General features: G+C 39.0%; 1 protein-coding gene across 12 annotated transcripts in view; it reads right to left on the bottom strand.

Annotated features, from left to right (window-relative positions):
* The window catches only part of STXBP6 (syntaxin binding protein 6), a 256,512-nt gene that overhangs the window by 13,685 nt on the left and 226,342 nt on the right, over positions 1-16,485 (bottom strand).

The raw sequence follows: 16,485 nt of genomic DNA, 5'->3' as shown, positions 1-16,485 counted from the left end.
GCAGGATCTGAACCATGTCTGTGACCTACACCACAGCTCATGGAAATGCCAGATCCTCAACCCACTGAGTGAGGCCAGGGATTGACGTCCTCATGGGTGCTAGTTGGATTCGTTAATCACTGAGCCACGAAGGGAACTTCCCCAAAACTATTTTTTTTTAAATCATGAAGATAGTATGAGAAAAAGAATGTGTATGTATGTATGAATGGGTCTCTGTGTTTTACAGCAGAAATTGACACAATACTATAAGTCAATTATACTTTAATAAAAAAATCACTTAAAAATAAGAATCATGTATATTTAAGGTGTACAATGTGAAATAACTACAGTCAAGTTAGCATAGCCATCTCCTCACATGGTTATCATTTTTTCCTTTTTTTGTGTGTTGAGAGCACCTGAAATTCCTCTTTCAGCAAACTTCCAGTATTGCAGTGTAGGCATCATGCTATGCATTACTTTAGATCTCTAGACTTATTCGTTCTGTATGACTTCAACTTTATACCTTTGGACCAACACCTTCCCGCCTGTGGTAGCAAGACACAGAAAAAAAAAAAAAAAAAAACAAACCCTGTGTGATCTCACTTATATATATGGAATCTAAAAAAGTGGAATACATAGAACCTGAGAGTTGACCTCAAAGCTATGAATGACTATGTTAGCATTTCCCATGGTGGTTCTGTGGTTTAAAAAGTGCCACACAGAAAACTCAATGCTTTGGTAAATGGCTTTATAAAATGCCAGTCTAATCCTTTATTGCAGAACTTTGAGAAACATTTAATATGCTGATGTAAATTGTTAATCAAATAGAGGTATGGGTAGGGGTAGGAAAGATTTGCTAGCAAATGTATTTACTCACCGGGTCCTTTTGCACAGATTATCTTAGTAAGGGGTAGATTTCTGCAGAATCCATTTTGGGAAATGCTACAATAAACTATCCTGACTCCTGAGTTAAAAGAGGAAAAATAAATAAATTCAGGCTGTCCTCATCAATTTGGCAATAGACAGACAAGTCATGTAATTACATTAAAAAGGCTTGCTTTATAGAGGCAGCAGAACAGATATAGCATGCTGAGTGGCAGTTCCAGAATTATCTTTTGTCTTAAGTTGGTGGCTAATTTCAGGGACCATGAAATTTGTTTGTTGCCTACAGCTGGATGACAAAGAAAAATGGACTCAGCATTCAGGAATACTTTGTAAACCCATAAACTCAGAGGTCTACTTGAAGGAGATCTTGGAGTTATCTATTGCTGGCATTACCAAAAGAAGAAAACGGACCATTCTATCAGGCAGTTCTCTTCTGCTGCTGATGTTAAAGTAATTTAGTGGAACCTCAGCCTATTCCCTAATCACAGGCATTCCCCAAAGCCAAGGACTCAGGAGAAAGCCCTGTGGCTCCTCCTATGCTATATAAGGTATGGGTCCATACTCCTTGGAAGAACATGGTAGTGAACTCCCAGTTCACTATCCCAGTATTTTCAATGGCAAGGGTCAAGCATTTAGGATTTTATTCATGTCTTTTAAACATTTAAACTCAGGATATGGGAAGTTCCCATTGTGGTGCAACAAAAACAAATCTGACTAGGAACCACGAGGTTGTGGGTTCAATCCCTGGCCTTGCTCGGTGGGTTAAGGATCCAGTATTGCTGTGAGCTGTTGTGTAGGTTGCAGACACGGCTCGGATCCCATGTTGCTGTGGCTGAGGTGTAGGCCGGCAGCTGTAGCTCCGATTGGACCCCTAGCCTGGGAACCTCCGTAAGCTGTGGGTGCAGCCCTAAAAATAAATAAATAAATTCAGGATGTGTAGGGAAATCCACTAGTCCTTCTAGTATTCATTTACACTTGGGCCTTATGAACAAACATGTTCTTCCAAGGGTTATAGGGCATCAGGAGAGGGAATTCAACTTCTTTTGGTTCCTCTTTTTTCAGAGAATATCAGGCTCTCAGAAAGGTGGCTGAAAGGCAATTCAGAGGGGGAATCCTGAGTTCTTCCCTTGTGGCACAGTGGGTTAAGGATCTGGTGGTGTCATTGCAGCAGCTTGGGTCGCTGCTGTGGGGCAGGTTGGAACCTTGGCCAGGGAACTTCCACACGCTGTGTGGCTGCAGCCAAAAAACAACAGCCACAAGAAAGAGGGAATGCTTGTTCTGGGCTTAACAACCTACAGTGGCTCTAAATTTGGTAAAATTGATTTTGTTCTTTGTCTTTGGTGTGTATAGAAACAAACCAGCTATGATCTGCAGCTCTCTGCTTTTATTAAAGGTGGAAGCAGTGCCTTATACTTTAATAACATAATTTCAAGTCCTGATAGATGCAGTTTGAAAACTCTACAGTGCTACTGGCTAAAACAAGTTCTGTTCAACATTTGTAGCCTGGTACTTGGTAGCTCTGTGGCCTTGAACAAACACCTCATCCTCTGGGCTTCAGTCTGTTTCCTCACCTGCTATGGCAGTTGGGTTAGGACCGACCTCATAAGATTGATGTGAAGAATAAATGAGGTTGTACAAGTGGGGCACTTAGAATAGTATGGACATTATAATAGTGTGTGACACTCAACTTTAGCCATTGCTCAAGAGAGAAACTTCAGTTATCTGTCACTAAAGAGTCTTTCTGACAAGCTTTCCACTTTAGCTCTTTCCTTCCCTACTCTTACCGTGAACATTCTTGAAGGAAGCATCTGCTGCCACCATGATCTCTCCTACTCCCAGGCACGTTGAACTTGGAGTGAAATGGCTTCCACCACACTCTCCTAACTCTTGTCTCTCAAACCCTCCAATGACCTGTCAACTCTACTGCCTATTTTAAGTTTCTTCCATTTAGCCACTGGACCACACGTGGACTGACTTAAAAGCTGCTCTTCCCTGGGTTTCTGTAACATACTATTTCTTGATTCCCTCCACCTCCCCATCACTTTGATTCTTCCTTGTCAGTTTCACTCCTTTCTTGGTTAGAGGTATGAAGTCAGATAGGTCTGGGTTTGAGTCTGTCTCTGCCACATGCTAGCACTATGACCTCAGGTCAGTTACTTACTCTCTGTGAGCCTGTGTTTTCTCACGAGCACGATGGCAATAAAGACAGTACCTCTTTTCCACAGTTTGTTTTGAGAAGTAAAATTATACTTAGCATATATAGTAGTATATGCATATATATATACACACACACACACTATATATATATATATAGTACCATATGAACTGAATATACACTGTGGTATTAGTAATATCTGATTCATTCATCACAGTCATCGTAGAATAAACATGGGCCAGACACAATCTGTACTTGTCTGCTTCTCAAATTTTATCATAATATCAGCCCATTTTTTCCCTCCTCACCCTGCATCTGACCTCCTCCTCCTCATGAATTCACTATGTTAGTTAATGGCCCGCCTGTCCACTCAGAATCCTACACTCAGTTCACCTTGAACTCTAACTCTCCGCCATACCCATAACCAAGTGTTCATGAAGAAACGGGTATTTATCTTACAAGGGCCCTGCACCCTGCCCAACACTCTATTTCTAGTCCTCATCAGGTCATGCTGGGTGCACCACAGAGGCCTGGGTGCTCTTCCTGACACATTCCATTCTGCTGACCTGATGGTGCTCCTTCCTTGTCTCAGGCCTTTGTTGGCCTGCTCACAATACACTACAGTCATCTAAAGCTGTCCTTCCTGATCACCTGCCACCCCCAACACACACCAGTCTCTATCTACTGCCCCATTTTTTCTTGACAAATTTTAGAAAATCAAGTTTTATCAGTTTCTTATTATAGGTGGATTATGTAATAAATGAACTTGGAAAAGATCAATGTAAATAACAAGGAACACTGTGTCCAGCTCTGTCCCAAAGGGTGTCCAAACACTGATAGTAGCACAGCACTCCCCCCCCACCCCAACACTGGTACATAAATGCAATCCTGGCACTTAAGAGTTTGGTGGCTAATGCTATTTTCTGCTAGAAGAAAGCAGAGTTCTTTGCAAAGTAGCAGATTTCATGCCTAGGGGCAAGGAAAACTCAGATAGGCCTGAAATATCTTATTGTCAGACAACAAGGTTACCTTCAAAGATGGTAGAGGTAATGCCAAAAGGGAAGAGAAGCTGGTTTAAGCAGGTCCAACTAGACTGGGTGTGATATCAGTTGTGATGTTAGAACATCAGTCGCAATAAAAGTTATGACAATGAAGAGGATAATAATTATAATGATTTTGCATAGCTTTTCAATGTTAAGTTAATATAAAATCCAAAACAAGATTATATAATTGGATACTTAATTTGCTTTATTGATTTTAGTAAGGATTATTAAAATACCTGAATATTTTGTTTCTTCTACATACATATCTATGTATAAAAGTATCATTTCTGTCTGTGCCAGAAACAGTGGGTAAATACAGGAAACTATGAGTTCCATAGTTCTGGGACTATGGAAACCGTTCCAGAAAGGACTGATGAGTGTCAGTGGTCAATACATTCTCCTCTTTAGAAATTTGGTTATCTGTACAGACTAGATCACATCTGCTAGGAGAAGAAACTGCTGGATAACTTGAAAAATTATGGTAAGATAATAATAAGGCATCTGTATGTTTCCAGTAGTGCTAACAAGCCAGAACAATGTATAATAATGATGTGGTGGAGGATTATGTAATGCCAGCCAAGCAAAGCAACGAATAGACTGATCGGGGAGAAAATCCATCACCCTCCAGATGTACTCAGGTAAAAACCATGGGCTTAACAGTGCTGTGGATGTGAAACATAAAGTTCAAGTATAAAAAGGGACCCAGTGAGATATCTAGGGACTCATGTTTGAGTCACTTAGGGAGAAATCAGGCTGTGCTCCCCTCAAAGCTCAATTGTTTGGCAACCTAATTCCTCTAGACTCAGGAAACATGAAAAGAAGCATTTCAGTTACATTTGGAAGATCTATGAAGAAGTATGGAACTAATGAAGACATATATTAAACTCATGGTATTGCTAGTTCATAACAGGCTTAAATATAATGCTCTTTTAAGTATTATAATTGTTATTTTTACATTTGTTTTACCAGTTTAGAGTATATAAAGTATTAAAAATAATTGGTCCTACTAAATTGTGAAAAACAATGTTTAAAAGCTTAAGAAAATTTGATTTCCAAGTTTTGTTTAGTAGAAATATTTAATAAATTAAGCAGGAAACAAAGTGAAAATAAAATATTATCTCCCCATGCACAAAATCCCATCAGCCTTTATTATAACATCTTCAAGTATACCAGTAATCTGTCTCTTGCCTCTGAGCCTTTGTACACTCTGGTTACTAGTCAGCCTGTCATGACCTTTCTTTCCTTAGCCACCTGGTAATTTACACTCATCAGATGTCAACCCATCTTTTCCCAAATTTCCCTGCTAGTTTGTTTATTCATTGAAATGTTTTTCTGGTCATCTTTTATTTGCCACAGACACAGCAGCAGGCTGGGAACACAGTCCTAGGTAAAATAGACAAGCTCCTGCAACACACTGTCCTCACCCTTAGGTGGACAAAGAGCTTGTCTAGAAGCAAGAAGCGAATTATGTATAGGTTAAGACAGTATATGTGTAGGTGTATATATAATATGTGTACACATACACACAATTTGAAAACTGCCAGGCAGTTAACAAACAATATACTGTAATTAGTGAATTCAAGGCAAGGAGGACTGACTTAGCATCAGTGTGAAAGACCTGTCTGAAGAGCTAATGTTTAAGCTGTGATGTGAAATAGAACAAGGCGGGGCAAAATCCCTGAGCAAAAGCTTGAAAGGGTAAAAACTTATCTGTCTTATGAACCAAAAGACTGGTGTGTTCATAAAAAGGGGAGCATGGTTTGAGATAAACCTAGAGAGAGAAGCAGGAGTTAGATTATGTAGGGGCTTATAGACCACGGTAATGAAGTGGATATTAAGTATAACTAGTAGCCACTGTAGGGTTTTAAAATAGGGCTAACCTGGATTGAAGTCATTTTTAAAAATCTTGCTCTGGCTATAGTTTGGGAACAGGAGCAAGAGAGAAAATGGAATGAACAGTTAAGGACCTATTGCAGTGACTCCCGTAAGAGAGAATGGTGGCCTGTACTGGAATGATGTCAGTGGAGATGAGTGCAGTGGGCAGATTTAAGACATATCCTGAGGGACTGCTATAGGAGATGAAAGAAAAAGAAGAACAATGAGTGAATCCCAGGTTTCTTACTTGAGCAGGTGGGTATAGAGTGGTATAATTTACAAGACAGAAAAAGCAGTTGGAAAGACAAATTTCCTTGGAGCATGAGCAGATACGAGAATCAAGTATTTCATTTTGGATAATGTTATGCTTAAGTTGTCTTTGAAATATCCAACTGAAGTCAATAAAAATATTTTATAAAGTCCTGCAAAGAAGTCTGGGATGGAGACAAAATTTTAAGTCATCAGCATGGAAAGAAAATGGGAATGGGTAAGCTTACCTAGGATGTGACACTAGAGAGCGAAGGGAAGGGGTCCCCAACCATACCTTTAAGAATTTTAACATTTAGAGTAAGGTGAGGATAAAAGTGCCCGCAAAGGACACTGAGAAGAAGCAGCCTGACAGGTAGGAGAAAAAACAAAGTGAATTTGGCATAGTGGACTCTAAGTTAGGACAGTACATCAAAGAGGTACTGCAATACTGCCTAGATAATTCAATGGGGAAAAAACAGCCTTCAACTGGATATCCACATGCATAAGAATGAAGTTGGACCTTACCATATGCCATATACAGATTTAACTCAAAACGGATCAAAGACCTAAACATAACAGCTGAACTGTGAAACTCTTAGAGAAAACAGACACACATCTTCATGACCTGAGATTAGGCAAGATTTCTTAGATATGACACCAAAAGCACAAACAACCAAACAGTAAATTTGACTTCATCAAAATTAGAAAGTTGTGTTCCCTCTTTCAAGTTTCCCTAGCATTTTATTCATGCCTCCATTAGTCTGTTTAACACATATTATAATTATCAGTTTAAGTGTCTGTTTAGCCAGTTAGACTGTGAACTTCCTACATTTTTCTTGAGAAGCAGGAGTTAGATTATGTAGGGGCTATTTGCATATTTGGTGCCAAGGAGAGTACCAGACCATACATCCTGTGCATTATGTGGCTGGTACTACTATATGGAATAAACTCGTTTTTACAAATAGAAAATAAGGATACAAAAGGAGGGAAAGATAGAGAAACCTCACCAAGGAGAAGGAATTCACCAAGCCTAATATATTAACATGGCATAGGAAGGTACATGGTCTTGGATTAAACAATAAAAGGTTCATTGGTTTGAGGAAAGCAAAGTCTGAGGTTGACTATCCTTTATTGTCATCAAAACTGAATTTACTGTGTCCTTTGACTTAAGAAAATCTGTATGCCGTATTTAGTATATGTCCAATCCAAACTTTCTTAGAGATGTTTATCTCAAACTAATTCAAAATGTGGGAGTTCCCGTCGTGGCGCAGTGGTTAACGAATCCGACTAGGAACCATGAGGTTGAGGGTTCGGTCCCTGCCCTTGCTCAGTGGGTTGACGATCCGGCGTTGCCGTGAGCTATGGTGTAGGTTGCAGACGCAGCTCGGATCCTGCGTTGCTGTGGCTCTGGCGTAGGCCGGTGGCTACAGCTCCGATTCAACCCCTAGCCTGGGAACCTCCATATGCCGCGGGTGTGGCCCAAGAAATAGCAAACAACAACAACAACAACAAAAAAAAAGACAAAAAGGCAAAAAAAAAAAAAAAATGTGTCTCAATCCTATTGCCATTAAGTGATTAGGTCTCTGGGAATTTAGCGTGACTTCTTCATGTAAAACAAGCTAACACCTCTTTGCTTTACTTTGGAAGGCAACTTAGGGATCATCTCATTCCTCAGAAAACTGGTCAGAGAGGTAAGTGAAAGGATTTGCTCAAAGCACATCCTAGGTGATAGCAGAGCTGACACTAGAAGCCATGTTTTCTGGCTTGGAGCTCAGTGAGGTTTTCAGCTCACTCATGGTCTTAAATATTTAAGAAAAACACACGAAGAAGCTTGAGAATCTGGCAATTGATTTCCTTAAGACAATTCACACGGGGTTCCCATTTGGAAAGTGTAACCCTTACCTTTTGGAGAACTTCTCCCCAGTGAATAAATACCCATATACCAGTTTGTGATTTCAATATATGATACTACCCAACTCTAGTTTCATGATCATAAAAACGAAAGGAAAAACCATACACTCTAAGGAAAAGTGTATTCATACATTCCACCAGGGATATCTTATTACATGGTCAATTTATGTGGTCCAAAGGACTGAAGAATTGTGAAGAAAACTTTCAATTACTGAAAGCTCTTCTACCTGACAGTTCAGCCCTAGATCTGGCAGTGTGACAAGAATCAAACAATGCACCATGGGAAACCTCTTATCTTGAACAGAAGAAATGAGACAGATGAACTTTCATAGATGAAGATAACCTTGCTGCTAAATTTCAGGTGAAATATGCTGAATATAGCAAAAATCTTCTATTGTAGCCACAAGGGTTACTTTGCTACTGGATTAGGGCATTATTGCTGTAGTTAAATCCTATTATTCAGGACATATGAGAATCAAGCCAACCTGCAGCCTTCACCTATTTCCTTTTATGACATTGGCATCTGAAAATTTCAAAGTTTGGGTCAGTTATACTTTAGCCATTATCATAAAGGGCAACAGTTCAGAAGACAGTTCACTGAACTTCAGCTTGTCTTTCTGACTCTGTCCTGTACCAGCACCCATGTGAACCTGAGAGTCATTTAATTTCTTGTTTTAATATGGTAAATGCAAAACTGGGGATCTCACCTCACAAATTGGAAGATGGCAATGAGTGAGCAACTGTGCTAACATGTTAAGTACAATGTCTGTCCAGGCTGATAGTTGTGGGGTGATTTTTTTACCATCTCTCTGGTATCAGACTTAATTTTGAAACTGATATAAAATTCCAGTGGGTTTCATTACTATTTATTAGTTATTCTATAGTCTGAATGTATCTTGTTTAATTACTAGTGAATTCCTGTGACACATTTTACTTCCTAAGAAGAATACTCTGAAAACTCCTGCCAACTGGTCATTAAAATCCACTACAATTACCATCAGCTGAATCAAATTACTCTCAATTACATAGAGAAGTTAATCCATACTGCATCATTTTAAACACAAATATTTTTAATTCATATTAACAAGATACAAACTGAAGGCAAGAATGCTTAAGCAACTGTAGACCTGGAAGTCTGTTAGGAAAGTTGCAAATGTAACCCATTTTCATTTCTATTATTATTAGGGACTGTGACTTGCTAAGGGTCTGCTGTGTGCTGGGAATTGTGCTAAATGCTTTACATCCACTACTCTACAAATAAACCTTAACGGCTACCCTTTCAGATAGATACTCTCATGCTCCTGTTAAAACTACTGAAACTCAGAAATTCATCTAAGATTATACTGTTAGTGAGTGATAGAATCTTGAATCAAACTCCAGTCTGGTTGATTTTTTTGGCTGCACCTGCAGCATATGCAAGTTCCCAGGCTAATCGGCCAATTGAAGCTGTAGCCACCTTCAGGGCCTGTGCCACAGCCAGATCTGATGCTGCATCTGCAACCTCCGCTGCAGCTCACAGCAAGCCAGATCCTTAACCCACTGAGTGGGGCCTGGGATTGAACCCACATCCTCATGGATACTCGTTGGGTTTGTTACCACTGAGCCACAACAGGAACTCCGAGTCTGGTTGATTCCAGTGTCAGTATTTAGTTCATAAGAGTTTCCAAAGCTTCTTAAGATGAAATCTTAAAAGTACCAAGGGTAGATTTTCATTTTTCCTGGCCCCATGACATACACTCTACTTAGGATATGAGCATGGCCTTCACATGTTGCTTTCTTCCAGAAAAAAAAGGACAAGGGCCTGAGCTATAATGGTAAAAGAAATGAAAAAGTACATTTTTTTTAAAGAGACAGAGAGGGAGCACCCAGGGTGAGGGAAAATAGCTTGTTAAAGATGACTTGTTTGCAGATGGCGTATCAGGGATTTCTAAAGGAAAAAGCAGAGTCTTTGGGCTGATAACTTACTCTAAGATCAGTTCAAGTTACCTGATTGTACATTAAGAATCTCAAAAAGTGCTTCTCCATGATACACACAGAGGATTTAGTAGAAATAATGGTAGGTGTTTCATTTTCTTTCTTCCTGAATACATAGAAAGTATATGTTTTCAGTCTCTGCAGTTAGATTGGCTGTAAGTGGAAGCAAGAGTGTCACTTCTGGGCTGAGGTCATGAGAGGTCCACAGTGGCCTTGGAGCTCTCCTTTCCCCCATGGAATCTGAAGGTACTTGCTGAGATGGTGAATCAATAAGATGCAAGAAGACTGGATCCTTGAGTCACCACTTAGAAGTTGCCCTCATAGGAATTAAATTCACAGGACTCAGAATAAGAAATAATGTCTTATTTGTTAAGCCACTGAGGTTCTGAGGGATGTTTCTGACTGTAGCAGTGTTGTTCTGACCAATACAAGGAATGATGTTCACATTTTCAATACATTCTGAGGAGAGGACCCAGGTTTAGAAGACCTCCTTAAAAATGTTTTATTTGGAGAGAGGACAAGATGGCGGAGGAGTAGGAAGACACGCTCACCCTCTCCCACAAACACAACAAAAAAAGCACATCTACAGAATAAATGACTCGCACAGAACAGCAACCAATCGCTGGCAGAGGAACCTAAACTCCAGAACAGGAGAAAAGAGGAGAGTGAGAGGAAAGGGAAGAAAAAAGAAAAGAAAAAAAAAAAAGAAGAAGAAGAGGAAGAACTAGGACTGAGGAAACTGCAATCAGAGAGCAGTCACTCAAATAAGCCAGCATACAGATTTAATCATGAACATGCTTCAATCAAAATAAAATTAAAAAGAAAAAAATAAAAAAGAGTCATCAAAACCATAAAATGTGGGCAAGGGATGTCAGGAGGTAAATAACCCTTTTTGTTTATATGTATGTCTCTCTTCTTAATTTTAATATAGTAATGAAGTGTTTGAACTTACAGGACCATCAGGCTAAAACACACATTTATGGGAAGGGGTTAGCATACTTAAAAAACAGGCCAATCACAAGCCAAAACCAAATATTGCATTTGCAAAAAATGAAAAAAAAAAAACCACTCAAGCAGATAATAACAGGAGACCATCCAACCAAAAAAAAAAAAAAAAAAAAAATGGAGAACCATAGAATCAACTGGAACACGAGGTTCAAATGGCAATAAATAATCATCTATCAATTATCACCTTAAATGTCAATGGACTGAATGCCCCAATCAAAAGACACAGAGTGGCTGAGTGGATAAAAAGGCAAAAACCTTCAATATGCTGCCTACAAGAAACTCACCTTAAGACAAAAGATACATATAGATTGAAAGTGAAAGGGTGGGGAAAAATATTTCACGCCAATAGACATGACAGAAAAGCAGGAGTCGCAACGCTCATATCAGACAAAATAGACTTTAAAACAAAAGACATAAAGACAAAGAAGGACACTATTTAATGATTAAGGGATCCATCCAAGGAGAGGATGTTACTATTGTCAACATATATGCCCCAAATACAGGAGCACCCAGATACACACAACAAATATTAACAGACATAAAGGGAGATATTGATGAGAATACAATCATAGTAGGAGACCTAATACCCCCTCACATCAATGGACAGATCCTCTAGACAGAAAACCAATAAAGCAACAGAGATCCTAAAGGAAACAATAGAAAAGTTAGACTTAATTGATATCTTCAGGACACTACATCCAAAAAAATCAGAATACACATTCTTCTCAAATGCTCATGGAACATTCTCAAGAATCGACCACATATTGGGACACAAAGCGAATCTCAATAAATTTAGGAGCGTAGAAATTATCTCAAGTATCTTCTCTGACCACAATGCCATGAAATTAGAAATCAACCATGGGAAAAGCAAAGAGAAAAAACCTACTCCATGGAGACTAAACAACATGCTACTAAAAAACCAATGGGTCAATGAGAAATCAAGAAGGAAATTAAAAACTACCTTGAAACAAATGATAATGAAGACACAACTTCTCAAAATCTATGGGATGCTGCGAAAGCAGTGCTCAGAGGGAAATTTATAGCAATCCAGGCCTTTCTCAAAAAAGAAGAAAGATCCCAAATTGACAACTTAACCCTCCACCTAAACGAATTAGAAAAAGAAGAACAAAAAAGTCCTAAAGTCAGCAGAAGGAAGGAAATTATAAAGATCAAAGGAGAAATCAATAAAATAGAGACTCAAAAAACAATAGAGAAAATTAATAAAACCAAGAGTTGGTTCTTTGAAAAGGTGAACAAAATTGACAAACCCCTGGCCAGACTCACTAAAAAGAGGAGAGAAAGAACCCAAATAACCAAAATTATAAATGAAAAAGGAGAAATCACAACGGATACAGCAGAAATACAAAAAACCATAAGAGAATACTATGAACAACTATATGGCAACAAGTTTGACAATCTGGAAGAAATGGACAATTTTCTAGAATCTTACAGCTTGCCAAAACTGAATCAAGCAGAAACAGACCAACCGAACAGACCGATCACTAGAAATGAAATTGAAGAGGTCATAAAATCACTCCCTACAAATAAAAGTCCAGGACCAGATGGCTTCACAGGTGAATTCTATCAAACATATAAAGAGGAATTGGTGCCCATCCTCCTGAAACTCTTTCAAAAGGTTGAAGAAGGACTACTCCCAAAGACATTCTATGAGGCCACCATCACCCTCATTCCAAAACCAGACAGAGATACCACCAAAAAAGAAAACTATCGGCCAATATCATTGATGAATATAGATGCAAAAATTCTCAACAAAATCTTAGCCAACCGAATCCAACATATCAAAAAAAGTATACACCATGACCAGGTTGGGTTCATCCCAGGTTCACAAGGATGGTTCAACATACGCAAATCAATCAACATCATACACCACATTAACAAAAAAAAGGTCAAAAATCATATGATCATCTCAATAGACGCAGAAAAAGCATTCGACAAAGTTCAACATCCATTCATGATCAAGACCCTCGCCAAAGTGGGTATAGAGGGAACATTCCTGAATATAATCAAAGCCATTTATGAGAAACCCACAGCAAATATAATCCTCAATGGGGAAAAACTGAAAGCCTTCTCACTCAAATCTGGAACAAGACAGGGATGCCCACTCTCACCACTGCTCTTCAACATAGTTTTGGAAGTCTTAGCCACAGCAATTAGACAAACAAAAGAAATAAAAGGCATCCATATAGGAAGAGAAGAGATCAAACTGTCACTGTATGCAGATGATATGATACTATACCTAGAAAACCCTAAGGACTCAACCCCAAAACTCCTTGAACTGATTAATAAATTCAGCAAAGTGGCAGGATATAAGATTAACATTCAGAAGTCAGTTGCATTTCTGTATACCAGCAATGAAACATTAGAAAAGGAATACAAAAAAATGATACCTTTTAAAATTGCACCTCACAAAATCAAATACCTCGGAATACACCTGACCAAAGAGGTAAAGGACCTATACGCCGAGAACTATAAAACTTTAATCAAAGAAATCAAAGAAGATGTAAAGAAATGGAAAGATATTCCATGTTCCTGGATTGGAAAAATCAACCTTGTAAAAATGGCCATACTACCCAAAGCAATCTACAGATTCAATGCAATCCCTATCAAATTACCCATGACATTGTTCACAGAACTAGAACAAACAATCCAAACATTTATATGGAACCACAAAAGACCCAGAATCGCCAAAGCAATCCTGAGAAACACAAACCAAGCAGGAGGCATCACTCTCCCAGACTTCAAGAAATACTACAAAGCCACAGTCATCAAAACAGTGTGGTACTGGTATCAAAACAGACAGACAGACCAATGGAACAGAATAGAGAATCCGGAAATAAACCCTGACACCTATGGTCAATTAATCTTTGACAAGGGAGGCAGGAACATCAAATGGGAAAAAGAAAGTCTATTCAGCAAGCATTGCTGGGAAACCTGGACAGCTGTATGCAAAGCAATGAAACTAGAACACACCCTCACACCATGCACAAAAATAAACTCCAAATGGCTGAAAGACTTAAATATACGACAGGACACCATCAAACTCCTAGAAGAAAACATAGGCAAAAAACACTCTCTGACGTCAACATCATGAATATTTTCTCAGGTCAGTCTCCCAAAGCAATAGAAATTAGAGCAAAAATAAACCCATGGGACCTCATCAAACTGAAAAGCTTTTGCACAGCAAAGGAAACCAAAAAGAAAACAAAAAGACAACTTACAGAATGGGAGAAAATAGTTTCAAATGATGCAACTGACAAGGGCTTAATCTCTAGAATATACAAGCAACTTATACAACTCAACAGCAAAAAAGCCAACCAATCAATGGAAAAATGGGCAAAAGACCTGAATAGACTGTTCTCCAAGGAAGATATACAGATGGCCAACAAACACATGAAAAAATGCTCAACATCGCTGATTATAAGAGAAATGCAAATCAAAACTACCATGAGATACCACCTCACACCAGTCAGAATGGCCATCATTAATAAATCCACAAATAACAAGTGCTGGAGGGGCTGTGGAGAAAAGGGAACCCTCCTGCACTGCTGGTGGGAATGTAAACTGGTACAGCCACTATGGAGAACAGTTTGGAGATACCTTAGAAATCTATACATAGAACTTCCATATGACCCTGCAATCCCACTCTTGGGCATCTATCCGGACAAAGCTCTACTTAAAAGAGACACATGCACCCGCATGTTCATTGCAGCCCTATTCACAATAGCCAGGACATGGAAACAATCCAAATGTCCATCGACAGATGATTGGATTCGGAAGATGTGGTATATAGACACAATGGAATACTACTCAGCCATAAAAAAGGATGACATAATGCCATTTGCAGCAACATGGATGGAATTAGAGAATCTCATACTGAGTGAAATGAGCCAGAAAGACAAAGACAAATACCATATGATATCACTTATAACTGGAATCTAATATCCAGCACAAATGAACATCTCCTCAGAAAAGAAAATCATGGACTTGGAGAAGAGACCTGTGGCTGCCTGATGGGAGGGGGAGGGAGTGGGAGGGATCGGGAGCTTGGGCTTATCAGACACAACCTAGAATAGATTTATAAGGAGATCCTGCTGAATAGCATTGAGAACTATGTCTAGATACTCATGTCGCAACAGAAGAAAGGGTGGGGGAAAAAACTGTAACTGCAATGTATACATCTAAGGATGACCTTACCCCCTTGCTGTACAGTGGGAAAATAATAAAAAAAAAAAAAAAAAAAAAAAAGCTGCAAAAAAAAAAAAATGTTTTATTTAACTAAATGAAGGTTCTCTCCTTGGGTTATAGATGGCCATCTTCTTGCTCTGTCCTCACATAGTGCAGAGAGGAAGCAAGCTCCCTTCTAATAACAGTGCTGTTTCATCTTGAGGGCTCCACTCTCGTGACCTAATTGCCTCCCAATGGCACCACCTCCTAATACCATCCCATTGGAGGTTGGGGTTTTAATGTACGAATTATGGGGGAGGGGATAAACATGTAGTCCATAACATTAACCAATTAAAAACACTGTTTTTTAGAAACTTCTCTTTTTCTCACTTCTATACTCTAAGGACAGGGAGTTCCCATTGTGGCTCAGTGGTAACCCAACTAGTATCCATAAGGATGCGGATTCAGTCCCTGGCCTTGCTGTGGCTGTGGTGTTGGCCAGCAGCTACAGCTCTGATTCGACCCCTAGGCTGGGAACCTCCATATGCTGTGGGTGCAGCCCTAAAAAAAAAAAAAAAATATATATATATATATATATATATATATATATATGTGTGTGTGTGTGTGTGTGTGTATACACACACATATATATGACAAAAAAGATAAAATATACTCTAAGAAAAAAGTAGGTGCTGTTGAAAGATAGGCATTAACCTAATTTTTATGGGTTTGAAATATAAAAGCAGACTTTATAATTAATACACTAATATAAATATTGTCAAAATATCATTTCCTGCTTTGACTCTGTAGCTGTAGCTATTCTTAGTAACAATGTTCAAAATACATTTTCTCTTGTGCAATGTAGATGCAAATACTTAGTATCTACTTGCCTTCAAAAATGTACTCTTGGGAAGCTAAAAGGAAAAATGGCAGCGAGGTAAGAAATACTGTTCTGTACAAGTGAGACCACATATTGCAGTCACCATGACCATTAGGGGGACTAGAAACAGAAGCAGAGAGAAGTGGGGTGCTGCTGTCACTCCATTCTTCACTGCCACTCAAGAAAGCGAGGATCAATAGTCTCACCTTTTAGTGAGTGAAACCCTGAAATCGTACTGAAACTTTGGTACTTGATTTTTTTTTTTTTGTCTTCTTTTTAAGGGCGCACCCACGGCATATGAAAGTTCCCAGGCTAGGGGGTCAAATCAGAGCTGCAGCTGC

The sequence above is a fragment of the Sus scrofa genome, chromosome 7 (genome assembly GCF_000003025.6).
Source record: "Sus scrofa isolate TJ Tabasco breed Duroc chromosome 7, Sscrofa11.1, whole genome shotgun sequence".
Lineage (NCBI taxonomy): Eukaryota > Metazoa > Chordata > Mammalia > Artiodactyla > Suidae > Sus > Sus scrofa.
This window is presented reverse-complemented; position numbering and strand designations above follow the sequence as displayed.